We start from the raw sequence: 27,228 nt of genomic DNA, 5'->3' as shown, positions 1-27,228 counted from the left end.
AACGCAGGTGAAATGGTCAGAGGAAGGCTGAAAACTAAATCAGTATTCATATTCAAGGTGAGAAATTTGTTCATGACGCATCTCTCATCACAGACGTGCAAAAATTACTCTCATGCTAGGAACAAGCATTAAAAGAATATTCCGGGTTAATACAAGTTAAGCTCAATCGACAGCATTTATGGCATTATGTTGATTACCGCAAAAAGTAATTTCGGCTCGGCCCTCGTTTTCTTCAAAAAAAAAAAAAAAAGTTACAGTGAGGCACTTAAATGGAAATAAATAAGGGCCAATTTCTGAAAGATTTTTAAGGCAGAAATGTGAAAGTTTATAAAAACAGCTACATTAATTCTCCTGTTAAAACCTTTGAGCTGTAAAGTTTGATCATTTTATGGTTTTAACCATTATAGTTTGCAAAACTGGATATAAAGAAACCATTTTTTTCACAAATAAAATAATTTTACATATATTGAGTCATTTTAAAGAATGGCGTATTTACTCACTTTTAAGAAAAACAATGACAAGTCGAAATCAATTTTTGTTGTAATCAAGTGCTGCCGACTTAGTTTAACTTGTCTTTCTGCAGCACAGACTAACGTGCACTATGTAGATGAAAATATGCAATGCTAACATGTGTCTGTACATCTGTACACTTTCTTTTCCATCAATCAATCAATCCATCTCCTTCTCGGTTGCTTTCCAGGATTTCCCTGCACCTAAGCATCTTTGAGCCAAACAAATTCAATCAGCACACATTCCCTCTAATCCTACAGCAGCAGACAGGTGATTGAGTCTTCAAACCCGGGAAGCCTTTATCTACAGTGGGCTCTCCTGTAGGCTCAGCATGGAGGAGAAGCCACCTATGTGGGCGTGGACGCAGGGAGTCCATCTGGGCTTCAAAAGCCCCCGAGGAGCTTTGGGGGTGTTGCCAGCAGGAAAAGAAGTGACTTCACAGCCTTACCTGATGGGGTTTTTGGTTTCAGTTGCCACCGCTCGGAAGCCCTCTCTGACCGCGTCCTTCTTTTCAAGTGTCCGTTTGAAGTGGGCGCCAGAAAGGTCACAACCCTTGCGGTCACAGCAGGTTTGGTGCAATGGCAGGCGGATGGCCGCAATCTATCGCTAGTGCTAAAGCTATCGTTTTTGTTGTTTTTTTTGTTTTGTTTTGTTTTTTTTTTTGGTCTGTTGGTGTATTCAAAAGTAAAGAGGAATGTAAAGCTTTCAGATCCAGTGCCTGGGCACTATTAGTAAGTCCCTTGGCAAGGGCTTGGGATGATGTAGTCCTATAATTCCAGGTATTTCCAGGTTTTTTTCAAAGCTACGAGACCCGGTTATGAGATTTGGTTTGAAGCATCCACAGTCGTGGAAAAGCCTTTCGGAGTGACAGCGCCACCTAGGGATGAGAAAAAAAAACATGCTATTAGCGTTTACAGCAAAAGTTCTTTTATGCAACTGAACAAAGGATGAAACAAGAAACACATTTAATAGATTCTCGTAGAGACGTATAAACACACACTTTGCCTTTTATAAAGCAGAGCTGAGAGGAGGTGAGGCCATTGTTAGTTATGCTCCATAAGTGAGTGCAGATTTTTCGCTTTGCGTGCTCGTTCCCCCTGAGAAAGAGCCGGCTAAATCTCTTTCAGGAGGGGAGGACACAGAACAATATGGCTTCTATCAAGTCTTTTGAATTCTGTAATAAGCTGTTTTAGAGAACGGAAAATTAATATATAATTATTTTTATTACTGCTGCAGGACAAAACCTTATGATTTTCCAGATTACATTAAGTAATAAATGCATTTCTTTGAGTAATTTTTCCTCTTGTGGCATTAGGGGCTCTTTTTCTCCTTAAAAAAAAAAAGAAGAAGAAGAAGAAGAAGGAGAAGAAGGAAAAAAAAAACAAAAAAAAAAAACCAAAAACGAAATTTCCGGAGAAACTTAATTTCCCCCATAACCAGAACAAGACATATTCCTGTAATAACATGCATAATTGTGCACTCTGCGGAAGATCTCTCATACACAACAACAAAGCCACTTAGACAGTACATATTTATTCACATGTCAGTTCCAACATTGAAAGAGAAAAAAGGAGGAGGGAAAAGCAAAAGGGAACGCCACATGGGGCTGGGATAGAAAGCCGAGTAAATGTGTCTATCATAGGCTACGGCTCTGACAGCTCTCGCCTGTGCTGCTTGGGCTTCAGTTGAGGGAATAAAGGACAGAGAAGGAGACAGACTGTGATTTCTGAACGGTCCCCCTGGAGTCTCTTCTATTTGGCAACATTTTTATGATTATTTTTACCTCTGTGGATAGAGCAGGGTTAAAGATGCTGTTTAATTGTTCCCAAGAGCTCTTATTAAGTTGTTGATGAGGAGCTCCAGGGAGAGGCACTTAAAACTGCAACAAAAACAAGCAGTCGAGGCAGGAAAGCTGGTGAGGGGACGGAGGAGGAGGTGCGCCGGGGGTTCCGAGATGGATGATGAACGTATGGAGTGTGGAGGTCTAAACTTTTTTGATGCCTGGCTTACATCTACGTTCGCCGGGCTGTCTCTGCACCAGGGCCGTGACCACCGTAGACAATAACTGGAACGAATACTCACCAATAATTAGAAATGGCCAAACTGAACCCCTCAATATGTGATATTCTTGATACTGATCTGTTTGTTGTTTGGATGACAAAATGTTTTCAGCTGGTCTGCATCAGAGGTCTATAACAGTGCTTGTCAATGTCAGAAAAATGAGATGGCCAATTAAATGAAAGAAGGCTGGCTTTACGGTTCACGTCAGTGTTAATGGTGAAAGAGCATGAGGTAAGATGCAAGCAGCTACTTAATATCTGACAACTGTTTTATTACGATTGAAATGTTAAACAACAGTAATATGCAAACTACTGAACTTTTGCCATTCTGAAGTGAAAATATAGGCTATAATCTATGGAAATCATGTAATTTATGACTAAAAGTGAGCAAGAAGAAACATTAATGGAGCCATTTTGAACATATTAAGAGTGAAAATGTGCATATTTGAAAATAAAAACATTATTTTTATATCAAAATGTATGTATTTGTATTCATTTGATTTTAGTTCTTATGATGGTGTTTTCCCTTCTTTATTTCCTTAAAAACTTTTAGACCCTTTTATTATTTAATTCTTTTAAAGACTAAAGAAAAAGGCATGGTTAGTTGCTTTGAGCTGAGGCCAGCAGGCGGGAAGTGGTGTAAACGGCACAACTATGTACTGGAAGTGGGACTATCTATTAGTCTGGCCACTGATATATAGGAAAACCTGTCTAAAAACAGTAAGTTTTGAATTTTCTTTTTTGTGATACTAGTATTACAGCTAATACACTACACCTTTGAATATACAAAGAACCAATATGTGACCCTGAACCACAAAACCAGTCATTAGTGTCAAATTCTGAAAACAATAGCTGAATAAATAAACTTTCCACTTATGTATGGTTTGTTAGGATTTGGCTGAGATGCAACTGTTTGAAAATCTGGAATCTGAGGGTGCAAAAAAAAAAAAAAAAAAAAATCAATCAAAATACTGAGAAAACTGCCATTAAAGTTGTCTAAATTAAGTTTTTAGCGATGCATATTACTAATAAAAAATTAAGTTTTGATATTTATGGTAGGAAATTTACAAAATATCTTCATGGAACATGATCTTTACTTAACATCCTAATGATTTTTGGCATGAACGAAAAATCGACCATTTTGACCCATACAAAGTACACTGTAAAAACCAATTTGTTGAGTCAACTTAAAATAATTTGTTACACGGCTGCCTTAAAATTTTAAGTTCAGTCAACTCAAAAAAAGTTTAGTCAACTTGAAAGTGAGTTGTACTAAGTGACAACTTAAATATTTGAGTTGATTCAACTTAAAATTTTAAGGGAGCTGGGTAACAAGTCCAGCTTTTAAGTTTAACAAACCAAATTTTTGGTTTAGTCAACTCAAATATCTAAGTTGTCACTTAGTACAACTTAGCATCTCAAGTTGACTAAACTTATTGAGTTGACTGAACTTAAAATTAAGGGAGAAGGTAAACACATTATTTTAAGTTGAGTGAACAAAATGTGTTTTTTTTTTTTGTTGTTGTTGTTGTTGTTTGTTTGCTTTTTACAGTGTATTCTTGGCTATTGCAACAAATATCCCTATGCTAATTAAGACTGGTTTTGTGTCCCAGGGTCACATATGGCAAGATGATGAGAAAGCTCTATAGGTAAATATCATTTTTACAAGAAAAACTATTACAACATACTATACTAGACAACACTATTCTTTACTATGCTTCTAGTGCAGTTCAGTGGCATGGGTGCGTTACATACAAACGCATCCTGAAAAGTGCTTCTGCTGTGCTCTCTCAGCCTGTACCTCCCCATTCGCACCTTCTCCACTGGGCAGACCATGGCCTTACGCTGGGTGGAGCAGCGGGACGGAGTGGATCTGGATCAATACCCCAGCCTGCAGCGCAGCAGGGCCGCGGGCCATCCCTGACCTGGGCTATTGATCAGCCGCTCCTCGGCTGCCAATAGCAATGTGCTGGATGTGACACAGGGGCTGAGAGCAGACAGGCGGCTGAGGGATGGGGGAATGTGTATCGCCAGTGGCAACCCCACAGCACAGTGAAGATAAAAGTCAATTCCACTTAACCAAATCACTGACAACTAAATAGTTAGTGGACGGAGGAATGTGCAAGGTCTCAGGTGGTGGCAGCTGGCTGCATGGTTGACTGAAAAGCCGGGATTCCCAGGATTCCCATCACCTGCACTTGGAAAGCCCTAAATATGGGTGTGTACCACATGACCAGGTCTAATCTGAATGAACTGCAGTAAATTAGAAAACAAAAGGAAAAAAAAAAAGTCCTTATACAAAACACTTCTATTCAATGACAAACTACAGCTATTTAAGATTATGACTGATCAAATTTATAATATTATTATATTTATATAATAATCCAAGAATTTTCTTTTCAAAATAGCTATTTATTAGAAATTAAAAAAATTAATTAAATTGAAATGCATTTTTTTTTTAGTTTACCCCGGCATTAAATTAAATTAAATTAAACTAAATTAAATTAAATTAGGAATTATTTACTTTTTTAAAATACATTTTTTGGACATTGTTTTAATCTCACACATCACAAAGATTAAAGATCAGTTCATGTTGTGTATACTGCACTCCCAGGCAGCCCATCTAATCTATCTTCCAGGCAGCCATTAGCAGTCCATATCAGAGTAGTTTACATGTCACTTTACTGCTCCACTGCCTGTTCATTGCCATTCTGTAGCCAATGGCCCGCTTGTCCATTCAACACCTATCTATGCCTTCATATCTCTTCCTTTAATTACTGACTGACAGGAAGGCAATACTGAACACTTCATTATAGAATCAGCCCATTGACCAGCCACCGCAGCCTAAGTCTCTCTGGTCAGTCCGACATGCAATGCCTAGGTCAGCAAAGGTCAGTCACCCTGAATTTATCAGGCAGGAGTTGACCGAACCCAACCAGGTCATCGTACAGCGGGGGCAGTGACCTTGGCCGACCGCTTACATCACATATTGATCCAGCCGTTTATGTCAAGGCCACACTAATCACCAATAGCAGAGTCTCCAAAGGACAGTTAAGCACCAGTGGATGCGTCTGCGACTGAGATTAGAGGGAGAAAACACAAGAAAAAAGGAGCCATAACGTTCCTTCACTCTTAAAAATAAAGGTTCAAAAAGGGTGTTTTTGCAGTGATGCCATAAAAGAACCATTTTTGGTTCCCCAAAGAACCTTTCAGTGAACAGTTCCTCAAATAACCATTTTGAAGAACATTTTAAAAATGTAAAGAACCTTTATTTGACTATAAAGAACCGTTTCTACATTTGAAAGGTTCAAGGTTCTATATAGAACCATTAATGCCCAATACAGAACCTTTATTATTAAGAGTTTTTAAGAGTGTTGCTTATGAAAAAGTGGTCACATTAGTAAGATTTTAGAAAAATAAAAGAAATAAATACAAATAGAATTTATTCAACAAAAAAGGTCCATTCACTACTAAGTCACTTTCAAACCAAACAGCTTTCTGTCAACATGGTGAATTCGTGACCAACTGAAACTTATGCGAAATCTGCATTACAGGAGTAGCTCACTTCCAGAACAAAAATTTACAGATAATGTACTCACCCCATTGTCATCCAAGATGTTCACACCTTTCTTTCTTCAGTCGTAAAGAAATTATGTTTTTTGAGGAAAACATTACAGGAATTATCTCCCGTGGACTTCAATGGTGAGTTTGAACGTCCAAAATGCAGTTTCAATGCAGCTTCAAAGGGCTCTAAATGATCCCAGCTGAGGTGTAAGGGCCTTATCTAGCAAAACAATTGGTCATTTCCTTAAAAAAAAAAAAAAAAGGATATACTTTTTAATCTTAAATGCTCATCTTGTCTAGCTCTGCCATGCGAATACGTACTGTGTAATCTGGGTCAATACAGTTAGGGTGTAAAAAAAACTCCCATCTCATACCAACCCAGTGTTTACAAAGTGAACATGCAAAGAAGGTCAAATGCCCTTTACAAAAAAAGATACAATAGTGATGTAGAAGTTGATTTTGATTTTGAAGTTGGAGGAGAAAATGAGATATGAGTTTTCGACATACCTTACTGTATTGACCCGGATTACACAGAGTACGCATGTGCATCACAAAGCTAGACAAGACAAGAATTTTAGGTTAAAAAGTGTATATATATATATATATATATTTATTTATTTTTTTAGAAAATGACAGATCGTTTCACTAGATTAGACCCTTCTTCCTGGGATCGTTTAGAGCTTTTTGAAGTCGCGGGTGCCATTAAAGTCCACTATATGGAGAAAAATCCTGAAATGTTTGTCTCAAAAAACATAATTTCGTTACAACTGAAGAAAGAAAGACATGAACATCTTGGATGACAAGAGGGTGAGTCAATTATTTGTAAATTTTTGTTGTGGAAGTGAACTTCTCCTTTAAGACAGTTCTCAAGTGAAACTCAGTGGATTCCTACTAAAACAACTGGATTTTGCCAGTGAAAATTCCTTGAATACTGGTTAATGTAAGGAATTATATAAAAATTAAACTAATATAGCTATATATTTTTCCAATTGTTTGTGATTATGAGATGAGGTTTTAAAATTATTTTCAACTCACAAATATGGCAATTTCTCAGCAATTTCCATGAATGTTTAGGATTTTGTAGTTCTCCCAGTTGAAAAATGGCTTTTTTAAAAAAAAAAAAAAAAAAAAACTCCCCTATATCCAGATTTTACAAGACTGTGGGAATCCTGGTTCTTAAAAAAATGGTGGTTTCTGAAGGAACAAATTAAAATAAGAAATTTAATATCAGTTTCAATCTTGATTTTTAGTTGTTTTGGCTTCTAAGAAATCATTTTAAGTCATCTTGAGGCCCCTTTGGAAGTTTGATTTTGGAAACTATGGGTTTAAATAATGGCCTGTTTGTCTCCAAAGCATTGTGACCTATCAGATGGGCTGCAGAGTAAGAAAAATCAGTAGAAAAATGGGAATGGTACTGGTCATTTTCTGCCAGTTATTTCATTTAACCTTAAAACACAACCCAACGTAATGCGTAATTCAGAATGCAGGAAAAACACCTTTGAAAAATCCAGCGGAATACAGAAAATTCCTTTGTATTAACACAGTACTATCTTAGAATGTATTTTTATTATACATTTATGATACTTATGGTGCTTTAGCATCTTTTTTTTTTTGACTAGTACAGTGACTAGTACAGTATTCAAAATTTCACATTTGTGACCGTGGACCGCATTGTATGGGTCAAAATGATTGATTTTTCTTTTATGCCAAAAATAATTTGGAAATTAAGTAAAGATCATGTTCCATGAAGATAATTTATAAATTTTCTACCATAAATATATAATATATAATAAGTATTTTGATTTGTTGCACCCTCAGATTTCAGATTTAGATTAATCAGATAGATTATTCCAAATATTGTCCTGTCCTAAGAATACACTAATGGAAAGCCTATTTATTCAGTTTTCAGATGATGTATAAATCTCAGTTTCAAAAAACTGACCCTTATGACTGGTTTTGTGGTCCAGGGTCACATTTTTTGTTCCATAGAAGAAAGAAAGTCACACAGATTTAGAATAATGGGTTAGTAAAAATGTCAGAATTTTCTTTCTTTTTTTTCTTTTTAAAGATGAACTTTTTAAAAAAAAAATAAAGCCATATGTCAGATATCAAACTTATTAGCACTGACATCCAATGTCCAATTAAATTCCAAGAAAGTGTGTCCCTCTGAAACCAGCCGAGTTTAAGGGACACAGAAGTAATCAGCACCTGAACAAATCAGTGTTAGATACTCTCATAAGCCTAAACTGTTTGCAAGATTAAGTAGCTGTCAGTTTCTGTGTAGACCCGGGTTCAATAGTGTGCAAGAGAGCGCTTCAGAGAAAGTTTGAGTACAAATGTGTGTGTATTTGTGTAAGAGAACTTGTGTAAAAGCCGTTTCCCTGTGTGTTAGCGTAGCACAGCGCCAGCTGCTCTTCAGATCTCTTTCTCGCTCGGCATCGCTCGCATTAAATGACAATAAAGGTCGGGAATCCGCGGAGCAGGAGAGACGAGCAGCCATTTCAACCCTTCTTGCTTTATTACGCTTTGTTCCGTTTAATCAAAAAAGTGATGCATACAGATAACCCCTTTTTAAAAAAGACCTGATAAACAGAAACGATTGCATCTCTAAATAATAGATGATATCCTGGCTTCATACAGACACGTATATAACGGGAAAATAATTGAAGACAACAATGTCCTATAAGAGACCCACTTGAGCAATGCTGATTCAGAAAGCTTCCTGACTTCAAACGCTCTGTCATAAAGTATGGATAATCCCTTAAGAAAGGCGTGCGTCTGTTTACAATTTTCTTCTAATTAAGGCTACAGAATAGGGCGATCTTTGTTCAAATTGATGCGTGTTGGTTGGATTTTGGCAGAAAACTGTACCATTGGAAAACTGTGTGCTTGTGGGGGGGGGGTTACGAAGTAACGAAGTAAACAATAACATCCTAATACAATCTCAGCGTCTGAATAAATATTCTTGCATCTGTCTACACATGACACACTTTCAGACAGGAAAACAGGTTTTCAAAATAACAAATTAACCAAGTCTTTTTTTTTTCTCTCCTTTTTTAACAATAACCCCAGTTTTAGACAGTAATCCCAGTGGTCTACGTGAATCCAAGAGGATCTCAGACACTGCATCAAAATGAAGTTTTGACCTCAATTTGTCTTGACTTCCCTCAAAATCTGGGCACTTTCTTATCTTTGTCGTGTGTGAATTTAAATCGGTTATGGAACAAATCAATCAGAGCAACAAAGAGCAAAACAGCCCCAAAATAAGCTCCAGAAGGAAAACGGGACAATTACGCTTGGACACATCCCTCATGATTTTCCCTTTAAAGGACATGTCACATGTCAGTGGCTGGATATCAACAACAGTTTAAAGAGATATGAGCGAGGCGATCCCGTCAGACCCACGTGATGGTTTATTTGAGGGTGCTTGAGAGAAAGCTGTAAAAACATTACTGCATACTCTAGACTACATGGATCATGATAACTTCTTTACAGACACAAATATCAACAGCATGCTATTAATGTGGGGGGAAAATATGTTGCTGATGTTAGGACCCTAACCACCAAAGGCATTTTGAATAGTGGACAGTCAGTATCATTTGTAATGAGTAATTCATTTTTAGACTTCACTACTGCACATTTAATTACATCCTGAAGAAACCTAAAAGCCCACAACATTTAACTGGTGGGATACACCACAAAACTGGGTTGCAAACAATAAAGTAAAACAAAACGCATTTACAGTGGGATAGAGAAATCAATTAAAAGGAATAAACACTTCCCATTTATTTTATTGTTGATGTTAAACTTGTTTAAATTGTACCGTTTGTGGTGCAAAATTAATTTGAAAATGGATAAAAACCAGACTAAGCAGAAGCTAATGTGGATAGGTTTAGTGACATTGTCAAAAATAATCAATAAAACAATAAAATGCACAAGAAGCTCTGACTATATTAAATATGGGTTCACTTGGAAGATACAGATAATATGTTTTACCTTATATTAGAATATTTAATGACAATTTAAAATGACAATTTGTGACCCTGGACCACAAAACCAGTAGCACAGTATATTTGTAGCAATAGCCAAAAATACACTATATGGGTCAAAATGATTGATTTCTTGTTTATACCAAAAAATCATTAGGATATTAAGTAAAGATCATGTTCTATTAAGAGTTTTTGTACATTTCCTACCGTAAATATATCAAAACTCAATATTTGATTAGTAATATGCATTGCTAATAACTTCATTTGGATAACTTAAAAGGTTATTTTTCTCATTATTTTATTTATTTATTTATTTATTTATTTGCACTGTCAGATTCAAAACATTTTTAAATATCCTATGCTAACAAACCATACATCAGTGGAAAGCTTATTTATTCAGCTTTCACAACACTGACCCTCATGACTTTCATTTACTTTTTGCAATAAACAATTTTAGTGCTCTTCATTTGTAACTTCACAGAAACTAGACAAAAAATGAATTTGATATAAAGATATATAAATAAAGTACATAAAATGCAAAAGAAACTATATTAAATATGGGTTCACTTGAAATGTATTGACATTTTACTTTTACTTAATATTAATATATATGTTAATGACAGTTTAGTTTACAATTAACAATTTTAGCACTGTTCATTTGTAACTTAGGTAAAATTAGACAAAATAAGCTAGATGCTAATGTGGACTGGTTATGTGGCATCCCCAAAAATTATAAACTAAACATTTAAATCGGGGGAAAAACTTAGTCTTGAAATATGGGTTCACTTGAAGCATACTGACATTAGGTACTTCATATTAGAAAGCTTTTAAGTCTAATTAACTGTTGTACAATAAACAGTGTTAGTACATTCAGCTGGAAAAAAAAAACAAAACAAGAAATGCAAACTATAGTAAATATCAGTTTACACAGAAGATATTGATATTACTTTTACTTAATATCAGAAACTTAATGTTATATTGGAATAAATATTTTTGCAACCCCACATCCCTTTTATCATCTTTTGGTGCACCATGAAGCCCATCAAAAACACATTTGAAAACACTCCTTGGTTGGTCTGAGAGGCAGATAAAGGCTTAAGATAAGGAATTAAGAGTGAGATTATTGATAAAGTTTGTGAGACAGTGGTCCATGTGTCTGTGTGCTGGAGATTTGAGGATTAAAATAAGCTGACCCTTCATATTTAGTGCCACGTGTGAGAGATTAATCTAACTAGCCCAGATCACATTAGACCTTATCATTGTGCAGAAGATCTCACTGTCGGCCGGAGCACAACCCGTCCCCTGCTGTTGGATTAGTGACTGAGAGACGCCTGCATGTGTGTGCATGCGTGTGCTGACTGTGCTTTAACTGACAAAGGATCGCACCTATACTAAAGCCTGAGAGGACCTCAAACACTTCATTAACACCTCGAGCCATGCAATCCAGACAACCCGCGCTGAGTGCCGTCCCATCGCCGGTTCTCCTCCATCACTCAGCTCTGCTTCACTGGCCCATTCCCATGCCGAAGCAGAAAGAGGCAATTCATCATTGTTCATCAAGCCATGACGCTGACTAAAGCTCTTCACCTGTCACCTTCTCCTAGCCTGTGTCCGTTTCAACATGTCAGGCACTATAGGAAACCTTCAAGACCCCACTGACACATCTCAAACCATAAAAATCACCTCGCTGCCAACTTCTCTCTGAGTGAAAAGCCATGGACCTGCCACCTCAACGCGAAACCTGAAGCACGGGGTCACTCCATACAAAACTTGTCACACAAACTTCACCGAATAACCTCACAATAAACTAGTATCAATTTCGTTAACAAGAGCTATGGTGAAAACTTTCTTTCCATGACATTAACATCATTAAACACTGTGACTACATCAATATGCAATATTGTTGATGATAAAATATAAGCCTAAAACATACACTGCTGCTCAAAAGTCTGGGATCAGTAAGATTTTGAATGGTTTTTAAAGACGTTTCCTATGCTCATCAAGTCTGCATTAATGTGATCAAAAATACAGAAAAATTACAATATAATATAAAGGTTTTCATTTTAATATACTTTAAAATATAATTTATTCCTGTGATGCGAAGCTGAATTTTTATCATCTCTTTTTATCCAAAATAAAAAATAAAAACCATTATTTTATATTGTAATAACATTTTGCAGTATTACTGTTTTTTTCCATATTTTTGATCAAATAAATGCAGTCTTGATGAGCATAAGAGATTTCTTTAAAAAACATTACAAGTCTTACTGATCCCAAACTTTTCAGAAACTCTCTATAACCTGAATTTATCTACATTTTCTTCAAACAAACAAACAAATAAATAAATAAATAAACATTTACGTTTGAGGTTGCCAGATGTCAAGATTTCTCTATCAGAGCTTCTCATTTACTTTATCTTCACAATCTGGCAACCATTCGTACACACTCTATTTTACACTACAGAAAAAGTGCTGATAATCTGAAAACACCAACAAACATTTAAGATGGAGTTTGGTGATTTCTAGAGAGATATTTTGCTCAAATGAAAGTGTAATACTGCCAGTCTGTGTTCTTTTATACAGCCATTTGCGCTGTTTGTGACTAAATCTTTCAACAAACTTTATCAGTGATGAACTGTAATAAATCCAAACATCGATCTCGACTAGGCCTATATTGTTTGTGACTGAGGCTGCTGAATAAATGCACTTATGCAACCTCTGTGCTATAACTGTTTTAATAAATATAATTTGGAATTACTGGAATTAATATTAGGAATTCAGCTTTTGTGAGAATCTTAGTTTTCATAATGTACAAAGAGTGTTTATATGTATAATAATATAATAAAATAGTAAACAAGATGATGTAAAATAAACCATGTGCACATTTCTAAGAGAAAGTGCTATAATTCTGTTGTAATTTCTCAAATTACAACAATCATGATTTGTAATTGTGATATAATGTTGAGCAAAATAATTGTGATTATCAATTTAAGCATTATGCAGCATGACTAAAACGTGAAATTTTATTTGACTAAAACTAGACTAAAATTCTCAGATAGTCAACTTGACTAAAAAAAAAAAAAAAAAAAAAAACTACAAAGGACATTTGACTCAAGAGCTTTAATTTAAATAGCTTTAAATTTAAAAATGAACAGTAATTTCAAACCAAGCAATGGTTTCATGCACCAAAACAATGATGATAATGTTGTCAAAATGTATGTATTATAATTTTTTATAAAATTTATATTATATATAAATAAAAATATTTTCTACATAACATATTTTTTCTTAAATATATACATTAATTTGTGTGTATTTATATATACATAATTACTCAGTACACTCGCATATATTAGGCAAACTCTAACTTTTATTTTGTATGCGATTAATCGCGATTAATTGTTTGACAGCCCTAGTACAAAAGTTAATGAAACTGTCATTAAAATCCAAACATCTACAAAAAAATTATAACGGACACTTCCTGTGGCTGCAACAGTTTCGCATCAAATCATATTAATGGCCAACAACTCCAGGACGGTCTTTGAAGTTGGGAGGCAATTTCGAGCCGTGTGGATTACAGAGCATAAAGCAGGGTTTATTTTTACAACCTCCATTATTTCAAATTGTAAATATTCAAATCCTGGAATAAAACCCCTGGCTAAGTGAAGACAATCTGCGAAAAACAACATAGCACACCTCAAACAGTCTTCTTTGAAAACGAAATTATTATGAAGATTAACAGCAAATTCTATACGGAGATGTGTGTGTGAGTGTGAGTGTGTGTGCGGACAGCGCTGCAGCAAGCTGGAGAGTCTTCTTTGTGTGTTCTCGATTCGTTGTTGTCTTTATTTGTTTGAGTGTTTTGACAATATTTTGCATGCGCTGCTCTTGGCTGGAATTAATATTTTGGTGGCCTTGAATATTAATCTGGCATCAGAGCTGGGATTAGAGCACTATTGTTCCTTTACAGCTGAGCCCCCATAGCGAGATGACAAACACAAAGACAATCTTCCCTGCTCTGCCCTGCATCTACAGATAACAGTCAGACCCTTCTCCCTCCATCCTTCTCTTCCTCGGCAGAGGAAGGGTGGCGGAACTTTCCATGGTAAATTTGCACGCCAATTGTGCCCTTAAACCATGCTGCTTCCCCCAGCTTATACTGTGCATTTTACAGAGTTTATCAAAGAATACAATGGGGTTATGCTTGAACCATTCTTCTCCAGGCAAGAACAGTAATTTAAATGCACCAGTGCTACTGAAGGAAGCCGAAGTGGCGTTTTTTTTCCGCGGTGGAAAGGGGGCGAAATGAAAATGCGTTACAGAAACGTGCCGCATTACGACGTTGACCTTTCCTATTCGTATAGTCTACAAACAGCTGTGAACCTCCTTCCTCTAGGCTCTTTGTACATCAGACGGCTGGACCGGTACAGGCGCGCCATGCCTCAATAAAATATTCTTGCTCTCTGCGTCTCACTTTTTCTCTCTCGTGTGCTTCCCAGACAAACAGAAAAGCACGAACACACGCGTTCCGTCTCGCGCAAACACTCTGAACAGGAATAAATACACATGCAAAACATACACTGCAATCTGTCTGACTCTAAACACATGCAAACTGCTTCTTTCCACATAAACACCTGCACACAGTCATACAGAGGGGTGTTGAATTTTACATTTTTATAATCTAATATAACTTTTTAAAAATGATGTAATTTTACCTTATAATTTCACAAATTATGTGCTACATCAGCATAGCAACTTGGGGAAAAAAAGGAAAAATAATAATAATAAATTACTTTAGTATCTTAGTATTTCCCTAGCGAAAAATACATATACTAAAACGTATTTAAAATACAAATACATTCACATATTATGTACCTAATAAAAATATGCTGCAGTATATTAAACTGGTATATTTAAAGACTGCTAAATTGGAACAGCTAATTTTGTACTTAATGCACTTTAATTGTGCGGAAGTAGTGCTGAAGTCCAAATAAAGATATGTTTAAGTATATTTGATTGCGCTAAAGTGGAACTATTGCAAGTATATTTGAGGTACACTTTAAATATCTTGCATTTAAAGACCGATATTATTTAAAGATCAAACAATCCTCATCAATAGTGTCATTAAAACATATCTTAGGCTTAATATTAAGAAATGTGCATTGTGCACAAGTGGTACTGCAAATAAAGTTTAATTACAATTTTTATTTTCTATACTTAGTATTAAATAAATGCATTTTAACTGTCACCGTCCGCTCTGTTTACTTCACCATATTACAAATAAACTGTAATCTAATCATTACAAACTATATATCTCTGGGAAGGTCTAAGACTCCTAAATAGATATTTTACCACTCTTTTGTGTTACAAATTATGTATGAAACGTAATAGATTAATTTATGACAAGAGTGCACCTCAAACATCTACATCATAACAGGAGTTCACAAACAGACTTTCTTCGTTGTCTTTTTCCCAATCACACAATATAAATCTTAAGAAATTATATATCAACTGAAAACTTAAAATCTCGAAATTCATCCTTTGCAAACCATTTTAAAAATCAGACATTGCATTACCATGGAAATTGTACATCAAAATCATATTACAAAATGTTTTTGTTCATGAATTATAAAAATGTAACCTTGGATAGTGCATTTTCATGTCTATGTTCAAGATAGGGAGTAACAGTTAAAAGGTTAAATCTATTACTTTTTTTTTTTACTAGGGTTGTTTTGTCTCCCTGTTTTGAGTGTCTCCCTTTAATGACACTCAGACTGCATAAAAATCACAAGTTTATAGAAAACCTTATGATCAGATTATCTAGCATCATTTGAAAGGTTTTGCTTTAGTGGAAGAAAGGAATTCAGATGATCAATGTGACAAAAATTCTGAAGTCTTGCATGAATTCTCTTATTTTTCAAATAAATAAATACTATATATTCAGTGTAATCTCAGGCTTTTAGATCCCACTGTATACTGTATGTGGAAAAGCTGAAATATACAGTACAGACTTCCACCCACTTCTACACACAATAACTTTCGTTCACAGAAAATGACATGGGAGTGTATGTAGCTGACAGACCCTTGATTTAAAACCTCTTAAATAAGAGTCTACATGCCAGTCTATTCTTATGCCACATATTATAACACAATGGCTCACTTTCCATCTTTACCCATGTTAAGGCCCATGCAGCACTTTCTCAAGATGGATGTCAAAGAACAGCTCAACCCATTGGATGATCATAGATGTTCTGTCAGGGAATTGTCAATTCAAATGGGAACACTACGTGTCTTTAGTTCTGATGCACGTCTACATGTGTGACCTAGAGGCACTGTGCTACTTGAGCATTAGCAAGCACTTGTCAGAAACAGCAGGAGGGGTGGAGAGAGATGGGAAAGGAGGTGGAGAAAGAAACAGAGAGAAATCAATGAGAAAGCAAGAGTAATATTTAACAGAGAAAACATGGGGCATCAAACGACATATGAAAAGCATAAAAAGGAATATTTAAACATGCACACGCACACACAAAAATAGGCCCATCTGAGCCATGGCCTCCATGTGCCTCAGATGTTTAGAGCCATTGTGCTTATGACCACAAATTAAAATCCTGCCTGTGTTGTGCCCTGTTTCCCTACACATAACATCCTTTATAATAAATAAAGAAATAAATGCTATATACTGTACATGAGTGATGCATGGCCGATCGATGAAATGGGTGTTTATGCATCAATCCGCCTCAATCCTCCCAGATTGGAAGGGGTTAATGGAAAATCAATAATGGAGGGATATGTTCATGAATGAACCGAATAATGCAAAGGGAGAAGGAAATAGAGGAAAAGAGTGAGTCTGAATAAGGGGAGGGAGGAGTAGATAGGGCCCATGTATCCTGTGATAGCTACAGACTTCCCAGATGTTATCTGTCACTCAAGAGAAGACTCCTGGTGACCAGATGTATAGGAACATGCCGTATTCCCACATTAACAGAGGTCAAGTGTGAAAATATTCATCATATGTGTACAATTGTACTATTTTCCCCCTGCCCTAACAATGGCTAATCTTAAAATTTAGGATGTAAATTGTAAATGTACATATGTTTGGGATCAGTACGATTTTTTGTTTTTATTGTAGTTTCTTATGCTCATCAAGGCTGCATTTATTTGATCAAAAACACAGGGAAAAAACTGTAAAATTGTGAAATATTATTGCAATATAAAATAAAAAGTTCTCTGTTTTAATTTACTTCAAAATACAATTTATTTTTGTGATGCAGTGCTGAATTTTTAGCATCATTACTCCAGTCTGCAGTATCACATGATCCTTCAAAAATCATTCTAACATGCTGATTTATTATGAGTGTTGGAAACAGTTGTGCTGCTTAATTGTTTGAAATCTGTGATACTTTTCAGGATTTTTTGATGAATAAAAAGTTAAAAAGAAAGTGTTAATTAAAAATAGAATAATTTTCTAATGATATAAGTCGTTACTATTATTTTTTTTATCACTTTAACACATCCTTTCAGAATAAAAGTATCTTTTTTTTTTTAAACTGACCCCAAACTTTTAAATGGTAGCATAAATAAATGCAAAAGATTATTTTTTTTAAGATACAATAGAAAAAAAAAAAGGTACCACAGGCTTCAATCAATCGATCAATCAACAGAAAAATAGAAAGATATTCGGCAGCACAACTGTTTTTAAAATGAATTATCATATTAGAATTATTTCTGAAGGATCACGTGACACTGAAGACTCAGCTTGGCATCACAGGAACATTATATTTTTTTCTGTATTTTTGATCAAATAAAAAGACTTTAAAAACACTGAATGGCAGTATGACATGCAACAAACTAAGTCTAGCATTTGTATTGTCATCATTAATTTTAGATTAAATTTGCATTTCTCATATTTTAGTACACACCATGAATCAAATGAACCTACAACAAAGCCTGAAGCTCAGGCATGGGAAAGTTTTAAGTAAAGCCAAACCCAAGTGTAACTTTCCAATTTGCTTCAAAACTGCAAAGCTTCATGGTCTCTGCTTATGCCTATTCATTAACTCCTTAATCACTATGACAGCTGTTTATGGCATCTCCGCTAAGAGGCAGGAAATTATCAATTTATTTATTTACTGTTAACAAAGGCCCTGTGCATCATGTAAAAATAAATAAACACGAGGATGATAAGACGGGGAGAAACACAATGCCTTTAATTTGTGCAAAGCTACTTTGTGTTGATTTTTTTTTAACCAAAACTAGCTAAGTGGATTGAGAAAAAGAGTTAACCACTTTTATCATTTGCCGAAGTGACGAATCTGCTTTTCCTTTGTATTTCCCCTTAAATGCATGTTCTGTTTCTCTCTGATAAGTTATGTTGTCTAAAAACATCCATGCTTCTCCAGCGCTTTGTTCGTCAGAGGAACTTCATACCCAGGGATTTACTAAACACAATTCATCAAAGTGGAACAGCAGTGTTTTTCTCCCTGCTTTCCTAATCCCTTTTTGCCGCAGATGAGAGATTTGCTGTTCAGACTCATTAAGATTAGAACGTTTTTGCCAGAGTTATTTAAGAATGCAAAGTTCCCGCCGAAGACCGCACAGAGTTCACGGAGAAGGGAAATCTCATGGCGATGCTGTGTTCTTTCACAACGTGACCATCACGGCTCGCGTTTCCACGCTCCGCGTCGAGGATCGAGCGCTAGCTAGTGAACCGGCTCTCGGCAACACTGAACTCATTAGAGCAGACAGCAAATTATCCGTGCATCTGACGGCGGAGTTGAATTACAAAGTTCAAGGCAAACAATGGGTGAATCAACATTTCAAGAAACGGCTCAAATTGTGATAATTGAAACAGCTACAGAGCATGTATCATATGTACGCTTGGCGGCCGAGGGAAAAGGGTGCAGCGTGTGTTTGTTTTGGCGGCTTGAGTGTCAGAGCTTTGGCTGGGAGAGCTTGTGTTTTGTTTAGGAATGTAGGGTTCTTTGAGAGAGTTGCAGTAGTGGTTTTGGCGTGGGAGGCCAAAGTCCTATGACTAAAGAAGCAGAGGTCTTTGGCACAAAAGACTGAAATCTCTCTTCCTGCTGTAATAATCCTCCGAACACGTGTTATTTTTATTCATTTATACATATATATCTTCCACGATATGAAAAGGGTTTTTTGACCTAAGCGGCCGATGCTCTTTGAACAGGCTGAGCAGTTTTGTGTGGAAGTCCCTTGGCTTGGTGGTAATATTTCGATCAAAAGAACGGTGGTTTAGGATTAAGAAAGTAGTGGTGAAATAAAAAGCGCCTGAGGAACCTTTGAGACAGAAAATGTTCTTGCGCTCCGTCATCACTATTTGTTTAATTGTTGGTCTATGTAAAAAGACACTAGATGAACTGCTTTGGTTGTTATGCTACATCTCTACATTTTTTTCAGCATCACACGCCATGTTTTTCCAGGGTGCACAAAGTTAAAAAAAAAAACAATTCTGAGATGCAATGCATCAGTGTCAGTTTCTAAAGACCTGACCAATCAGATGCATTTGATTGCAGGAGAGGATATTACAATATGAACAAACGTATTCATTTTCACATACGAACCAGCAACAATATAAGGAAATCAGTGTTATTATAGTTTAAAAAGCCACACTTTAAGGTCAAACTATTGCTATTAACAAACTATTAACTATGACTTTTGCCTCAAACTCCTAATTAATGTTTAGTAAAGTAGTTGTTAAGTATATTGTCATGCAGAATAAGTGCTTTGTAAGTACTAATAAACAGCCAATATGTTAATAATAGGCATGCTAACAAGCAACTAGTTAATAGTAAGAATTATTTTTCAATGTGGAAGTAAGCTATTTTCTGGTAATGTGTCAGACTCCCGGTTCGTAAGCTGCTGTGGGGATATAACGAGAATAATAATGAAGTGTAGTAAACGGTAAAACTGTTTGCACTACAAATCGTTGTGTTCATAATTAAGATAATACATTAAAATAATATGGTAAGACACACCAGTTTGCAATATCAAGCAGCAAAATGTGCTGTTTTGTACAGCTAAATATAGCTGGAAGCAGATGACACTGGAAGCTAGACACATTAAACTTACAAATGGCTGCACCCACTCTTATGGGAAAATAAGAGATAAATTATTTTTTTATGGGAAAAAAAAAAAAAAAAGACAAAAACGCACAACCAAAATGACCAAAAGTAGCTCAAAAGAGAAAACCAAAAATACAAAAATTATGTAATTCAAAATATTACAAATATTATAATAGTATAACAACAATAATAATAAACTTACACTAATGGGAATTAATGTACCTACTGTGTATATTGATCTTTTCAAATATGTTGTGTTCTTTTTAGCAGTTTTTAATGCATCCTCTGCGCATGTAAACAGTATATAGCATGTGCTTGATTTGATTTTTTAAAAATTTCCCAAATAATTATAGTATAAATGCAAAAGCCACAAAAACACCACATTTTCTTCTAAGACAGAAAAATAATGGGAAAAGCCATGTTTCTGGGCCATGCTCCATAGTAATACCATGCCTTTTGGACATGCACCATAGAAATACTATGATATTAGTATCTTGATATATCATGTGGATATCATGGTACCATGTCTATATAACAGAAGTCTTGCCTACTCTAAAATGCACCATTTGATCTGTGGCATGATGGCATGAGGGGGTCAGCGGACGCATGGCATTTGGGCTTTGGTGGGCTTGTGGTCTATTAGCATGTAAGCTGGGGCAGGTTTTCAGAGGGGATGGATTTTAGGGGGAGCAGTAGTTTCTTGGCCGCACTTACGCTGCAGAGGGATTCATACTCCAGTGCCGTACGAACACACAGCTTCAGTCTCGGCAGCTTTCCCAAACTTTCCAACTCCAAGTGTCGCAATCTGGTTCCATTTTACAGCTGGCCTTGAGATTGTAACAGAGCCCCTTTCTCCCCCTCCCAAACCACATATTTAATCCCTTCGCTTATGTCAAACTTAATTACGGGACCTTGTAGGAAGAAATAACAAGTGTGCCTTGTAGGAGAGGGAGCGAGGGGGTTTTCGTGAGGAAGAGAGAAAAATGGGGGTATGTAGAAAAAAAAATTAAGGGCTAAAGGGAAGGACTGAAAATCTATCAAGACATAAAACGGAGGGTAGTAGTTAACAGAAAGGAAGAAAAAAGCAGACATGCGGTGGATTTGTTACAAAAACTCTGTTTAATACTAGAGAGTACAGCCAACAGAGCTGAAAAAAAGCGAATAACCCAGTTTTGCTTTTCATATTATCTGGGATATCATTTATAAATCAAGTTCACATTTTGAAACGACTGACATATTTCACTAAAGCTTAAAAGGAAAGAAAAAGTGACAAGGAAGGCACAACTGGCAGTTAAGAACTATCACAGTTCTGTAATAAATATGATTTCATTTCCAATATATATTCTGAATAAACATATAATCTATAAAAATCTATATTTAAAAAAACAACAACATATTTTTCCATTTTGTTGTTTCATTTTCATTACAATTAAAATTTCACTTTTCATCAATTCAATTCAACATCTTGCTGGGTGTGGCCCATTTAAATTCCAACTCATGCATTGAAAGGAAGCCAATTCTTAAATTCCACATTGTGCCCAACCCTGCCATTGTATTGCGGTGTCAGAGGGATTGGTTGTTTATGACTAACACAGTGACAAAACTGCCTGTAGGTATATCGTGGCTTTAGTGCATAACATAACAAACCTTCAGAACTTTATTACCACTGGCTAACAGATTCATTTTCACAGTCTGCCTCTGCATGTGTGTGTGTTAGAATTTAAGAGCATGTTTGAGTGTGTGCGTCTGTGTAAGTATTTACTATTCAGAAGTGGAACAGTCAAGAAGAGTGATGTTTAGTCTGTCAGTTTAAAACTATTACCTCAAATTCCAAAAATGTGAGCTAAACCTGTCTCACACTGACATGGAAGACAGCGCTGTGAAGAGCAAGCCTTTGAAAGTCAAAATCAATTTTCGGTGGGGTAAAACAAACGCTTCATCTGAGTTCCACAAACCGGATTTCTAACACTTCTAAAAGCACATATTCATACAATCTTTATAAGGCAAAAACAGACTAAATGCAGTGTAAAACTGCTTTGAAAGAGAAGGATGCACCGTAGAGGCTGAGGTATAGAGGGATGAAACAGTCAGCAACTCTCCTTAGAGACACAACAGAGAGACAGACAATTACAGTCTCAAAGGAAGGCTGGAAGAAAGTCAAGAAGAAAGAGCTCTCCTCCTCTGCCGTCAGCCTTGACTGCTCCGGCCTGCCGGCCGTCCTTAGTGGCCTGGCCGAAGGGTTCCCAGGGTGGTCGAGCAGCCCAGGGCTGGGCTGAAGGAGACGAGATTCCCATGCCACGGGCGGTGGGACTGGCGCGCCACCCGTGGTTATTTATAGGCGGCCTGCTCCGAAGGGCCAGGAGAGAGGGCATGATTGTTTTCCTTTCCATTCCCCTGGCCCGCTCACCCGGCCTCACACAAGGGTGGTAAATATATACCCAAACACTGGGAGCTGTGCAGAAATGGGGGGAGAGAGAGACGGGGAGAGAAAGAGAGCGAGAGACATGTGGAGAGGGACAGAGCTGTGGGTACAAGAGCGGGGAGGTCAGTCATGGCTCTTAGTGAAAGGTGTGCTTGATTTGGACTAAGTGAGGTCTCCACAACCTACTCCAACACATTTCAAGAAGAATATTTTATGTTCATTGCAAGTGGCATGCTGTCGACTACTAGAGAAAAATGTCCAGTAAACAAGCCCACCAAATAGTAAAGCCTAAATGTATAAATGTCAACGCACTAAGGTTGTTTAAAACAAAAAATCTGTCACTGTTTACTTGCATGTATTTTTTTATTTTATTCTTGCAACTTTTATTAACTATTTTATCCTTGTGCCAATCAAAAAATTTTTTTTAATTTTGCTTTTTTATTTTTTTTTTTCAAAATATGATTTCAAGTCTTATACAACAGTAGCTAAGAGACCATAAGCTTTCAAGCTCCAAATCAGAAAAAAATAAAAATAAAAAAAATCAACTAAAAGCACCATAAAAGTAGTGACTTGTGCACTATATTATAAGCTGCTGTTCTGCAAAAAGAAAAGAAAAAAACGTCAGTCATAGAACCAGTCTTTGAGATGACTGACATCCTATGCCAAATTTGGCCTGTTCCTCACAGAAAGCTACAGTGTTGTATGGCTTCAGAAGACTTGGAATTTTACACACGAGTCATATGAACTACTTTTATGGTGCTTTTATGGACAGGCATGGTTGTTGGACCGTCGTATAAACATTTTATGGAAAAGTGCTTCGTGAACATTATTTAAAAATTCTCCTTTTCTGTTCTACAACAAAAAAGGAGTAATTAATAGCAATATATACCATATAGCATATCTCAGCTACTCGACTGCTTGTATAATCGCAAAATGTAAACAGCTACACTACCGCTCAAAAGTTTTGGATCAGTAAGACTTCAGAAATCATTCTAATATTCTAATTTATTTTCAGTCCTGGAAACAGTTGCGTTGCTTAATATTTACTTTTTTTCAGGACTCTTCAATGAATAAAAAGTTAAAAAGTACATTTATTTAAAATAGAAATCGTTTCTAACAATATACACTACTGTTTAAAAGTTTGGGGTCAATAATTTTTTATTTTTCTTTTTTGAAAGAAATTGATACTTTTATTCACCAAGGATGTGTTAAATTAATAAAAAGTGATAGAATAGATATACATTGTTAGAAAAGATTTATATTTTGAATAAATGCTATTCTTTTTAACTTGTTATTCATCAAAGAATCCTGAAAAAAAAAAAGAATCACAGGTTCCAAAAAAAATATTTGGCAGCACAACTGTTTCCAACATTGATAATTCTAATAATAAATCAGCATGCATTCTGACATATGACACTTAAGACTGGAGTAACAGCTGATGAATGGCAGCTGATTTAATCACAGGAGTAAATTATATTTTAAAGTATATAAAAATAAAAACCATTATTTTACATTGTAATAACATTTTGCAGTATTTTTTTTTTTTTTTTCGGCATTTTTGATCGAATAAATTCAGTCGTGATGAGCATAAGAGACTTCTTTAAAAAACGTAAGTCTTACTGATCCCAAACTTTTGAGCGGTAGTGTCAATGTAACATGAAGAAATGAAGCTATTATAAACATTAACACCATGACATATCCGTAAAGCTGCTTTGAAAAAATCATGTGTATTGTGAAAAGCGCTACTTAAAATAAGTTTGACTTAATTGGACTTTATTAAATGTAGCCATGATTTGTGGCGAGCAAAAATCTGTTTAACTGGCCATTTAAGCAGCAGGGATTGAATGGGATTGAAAAGGCAGAAAAAAAAAGAAGGAACAGAAATTAAGAAAGAGGAGGAGGGAGGGAGGAAATAAGAGCAAAAAAGTCAAGGAAAATGAGACCACAATTCCTCCGGCCCAGGGACGCCAAAACTCAGCGCAGCTCTGGTCCCGAACACCCCCAGCAGGCGAGACCTGGCTCGGCTCAGCGTAGCTCCATTGAGCACGCAGCCCCGCCAGGCCCCGTCCACACGGGACCCGGGTCACCTAAAGCCAAGCAGCAGAGCAGCCCGGAGCAGTGGCCTCTGGGCCCCTACTGCAACTGATGTCTGAGAGAGTCTGCCAGGATCCAAACATCAGCCCCGGCCCTCCCCCTTTCTCCTTTTCTCATTTTCTCTCTTTCTTCTTCTCCTCCCAAGCATGGGAATTCCAGAGTGACATTATTACTATGATCAAAACAGACCCTATAAATACCAAAAGCTATGATGAATATAACAGCAATTACAGAGGCACCGATAATTAGAGCAGGAGGAGAGGCAGAGATGGAGGAGCAGGCATTGATGTGCAATGTTTTCGTGTTTAAAGGGGTATCTGAATGTATGAGAAATTAGGGTGGGTGAAGAAATGCTGCTGATGGTATTCCTCTCGATCGGAGCCTGAGGGAGCACATACTCTTGCCTTTTGCTCTAGCGCTCTGCTCACTCTCTTTGTCTCTATTCTTGCATCTTAAAAAAGGCATCAAGCATCTGCTTTTGTAATGATCACTTAGCCAACAAACAATTAATGGTCTTCCTTCACAGATGTTCCTACAGAAAAAAATGAGACAGCAGGGGCCAGGAACCTGTCCCAGCGGAGACCCAGTGAACTTACAGCTGCCTCTCCTACTCTCTACTTTTCCCTCTTTCAAGCCAGACGTCCATTTCCCTCCATTTCTTTCTTTCACCCTCTTGCCCTCCTCCGTTCCCTCTTTCTCCTCCTCTCTGGCCCTTCCACGAAAGCATTGCGTCACTAGGATTCCAGAGCACTGGCATCTGTTTTTTTACGCTTGTGGGAAAATAGCAGCTCATGTTTCCTAAGATGCTTCTCACATTCCTCACCCAGTCTCCAGATCACACGGGCCCAATGAGTGGGCCGCACCAGGAGCACAAACACAGCGGAACGGTCTGATAAAGCTTTTCTAGCAGAGAGAGAGCAAATACCAAATTGTTTTTGTGCGTATGTTTGTTTTCTCTATTCAACAAGGTTGTCAAGGTGATATCTAGGACACCAAATAATTGCATATCCATGTAGTGACATTTTTTCCACAAAGTTTCATAATACTCCCTCATAAAAGTCTTAAATATTCATTTGTATAATCAGTATTCATTGGAGTCGTTTGTATTCTGGATGCGACCCAAAGGTCAGTGGTTTGAATGTTTTAAAGGCAGTTTTAAACCATAATAGAACTAACACAGACATGGAAAAATTCTACTTGAATGTCAGTGTTAAATCAATTATTTATGGTAACAACTGGCCAAACTGATTTTCTGAATTCAATACAACAACTATGAGAGTCAAAAACATTAAAAATCAAGTAGAAAGATGATGTATTAATGGTAAAGGAAGAATTCATTTCTTGCCAGAGGCTGAAAATTTTGCATTGACCCTTTGTGATAATAAATCAACTGGCGGATATGAATGGCTGTGCTGTAAATGTTTTTGAGGTACACAATGGGCAAAATACATTCGAAAGTGAGCATTACTATGTCCTATTCACTTCGAAGGGCAGAGATATTATAGTACTTGGAAGTGTACAGGATATTGCTGTCTCGCATATCTGGCCATTTCAAACACTCTATATGAAGCCATACATCACTACTACTTTTGGAATGAATGGATGCATACTTGAGTCATGAAACTTTTCTGAGTGGCTGATTGGTTTTTCCAAGCCGCCAGAACAAACAATCTGCTCTTTCTTTTTCTTTCTTTTCTATCTACGCAAACTTATTTATTTCTGACCAGACGTGGTCAAACTCAGCACTGCATGGCATGAGAATTTTATTTAGCCCTCCTCCACCCCAGCACCACCTGTCTAGATCTGCTATGGAAGTTTCCTCCTACTCCTAGTCACAGCCTCAGACGTCTTACCCATAGGCCGTTGGCTGAACGTCTGATGAATAGGCACGCAAAATTGGAAACACTTCAGGAGTTTATAAGTTTCATCGGATTGGTTGAATTATACAGGATTTCTGGGAAACGTGTGTGCCTGGAAAGATGCTGTGACGCCAAACGCCCTCATAGAAGAAAAAATAAGCGATAATCTGGATCAACTAAATGTTGGATATTCAAAAGCCTGTGAAATATGTAAAGTTCACGGCATTTACTCTTAAAAATATCTTTAAGAGTTTTATGCACCAGTCTGTTATTTCAGGGACTTTTCCACGCCCCTAAACATGACGTGACACAAAACGAAACATGACTGGTTGCTTTACCTGTCAGTCATATGGCTTCTTGAGCAGTCCGCGGCCACTCAAACCAGCCAAGGTGAGCATTTGTTAACATCTGCTCATGCCAACTGCAGCAGTGCAGTATATCTAGTCTGCCAAGGTCAAGCAGTGGCTTGGCGGATGGAGGGCACTGCCTTTGAGTAGCAACCCTTCCTCCAGTGCCCTCCAAAAATGTGCAAAACCTTTTATGGGTACAACACCTTGTTCATTTGGCAGTATCCTTAAAAGTACAACTCTATATCTTATCTAATTCTAAATGGTGCATATTAGTGGTAATGTACACTTAAAGCAGTACT

General features: G+C 36.6%; 1 protein-coding gene across 1 annotated transcript in view; it reads right to left on the bottom strand.

Annotated features, from left to right (window-relative positions):
• The window catches only part of zfhx3b (zinc finger homeobox 3b), a 365,216-nt gene that overhangs the window by 154,678 nt on the left and 183,310 nt on the right, over positions 1-27,228 (bottom strand). The window contains exon 4 of the mRNA XM_051115453.1: positions 959-1,387. The gene's annotated coding sequence lies outside the window, so the exon portion shown is untranslated. The remainder of the gene's footprint in view (positions 1-958; positions 1,388-27,228) is intronic.

This window comes from Labeo rohita, chromosome 7 (genome assembly GCF_022985175.1).
Source record: "Labeo rohita strain BAU-BD-2019 chromosome 7, IGBB_LRoh.1.0, whole genome shotgun sequence".
NCBI classification, from domain to species: Eukaryota; Metazoa; Chordata; class Actinopteri; order Cypriniformes; family Cyprinidae; genus Labeo; species Labeo rohita.
The sequence above is the reverse complement of the archived record's forward strand: the minus strand, read 5'-3'. Positions and strand labels throughout refer to the sequence as shown.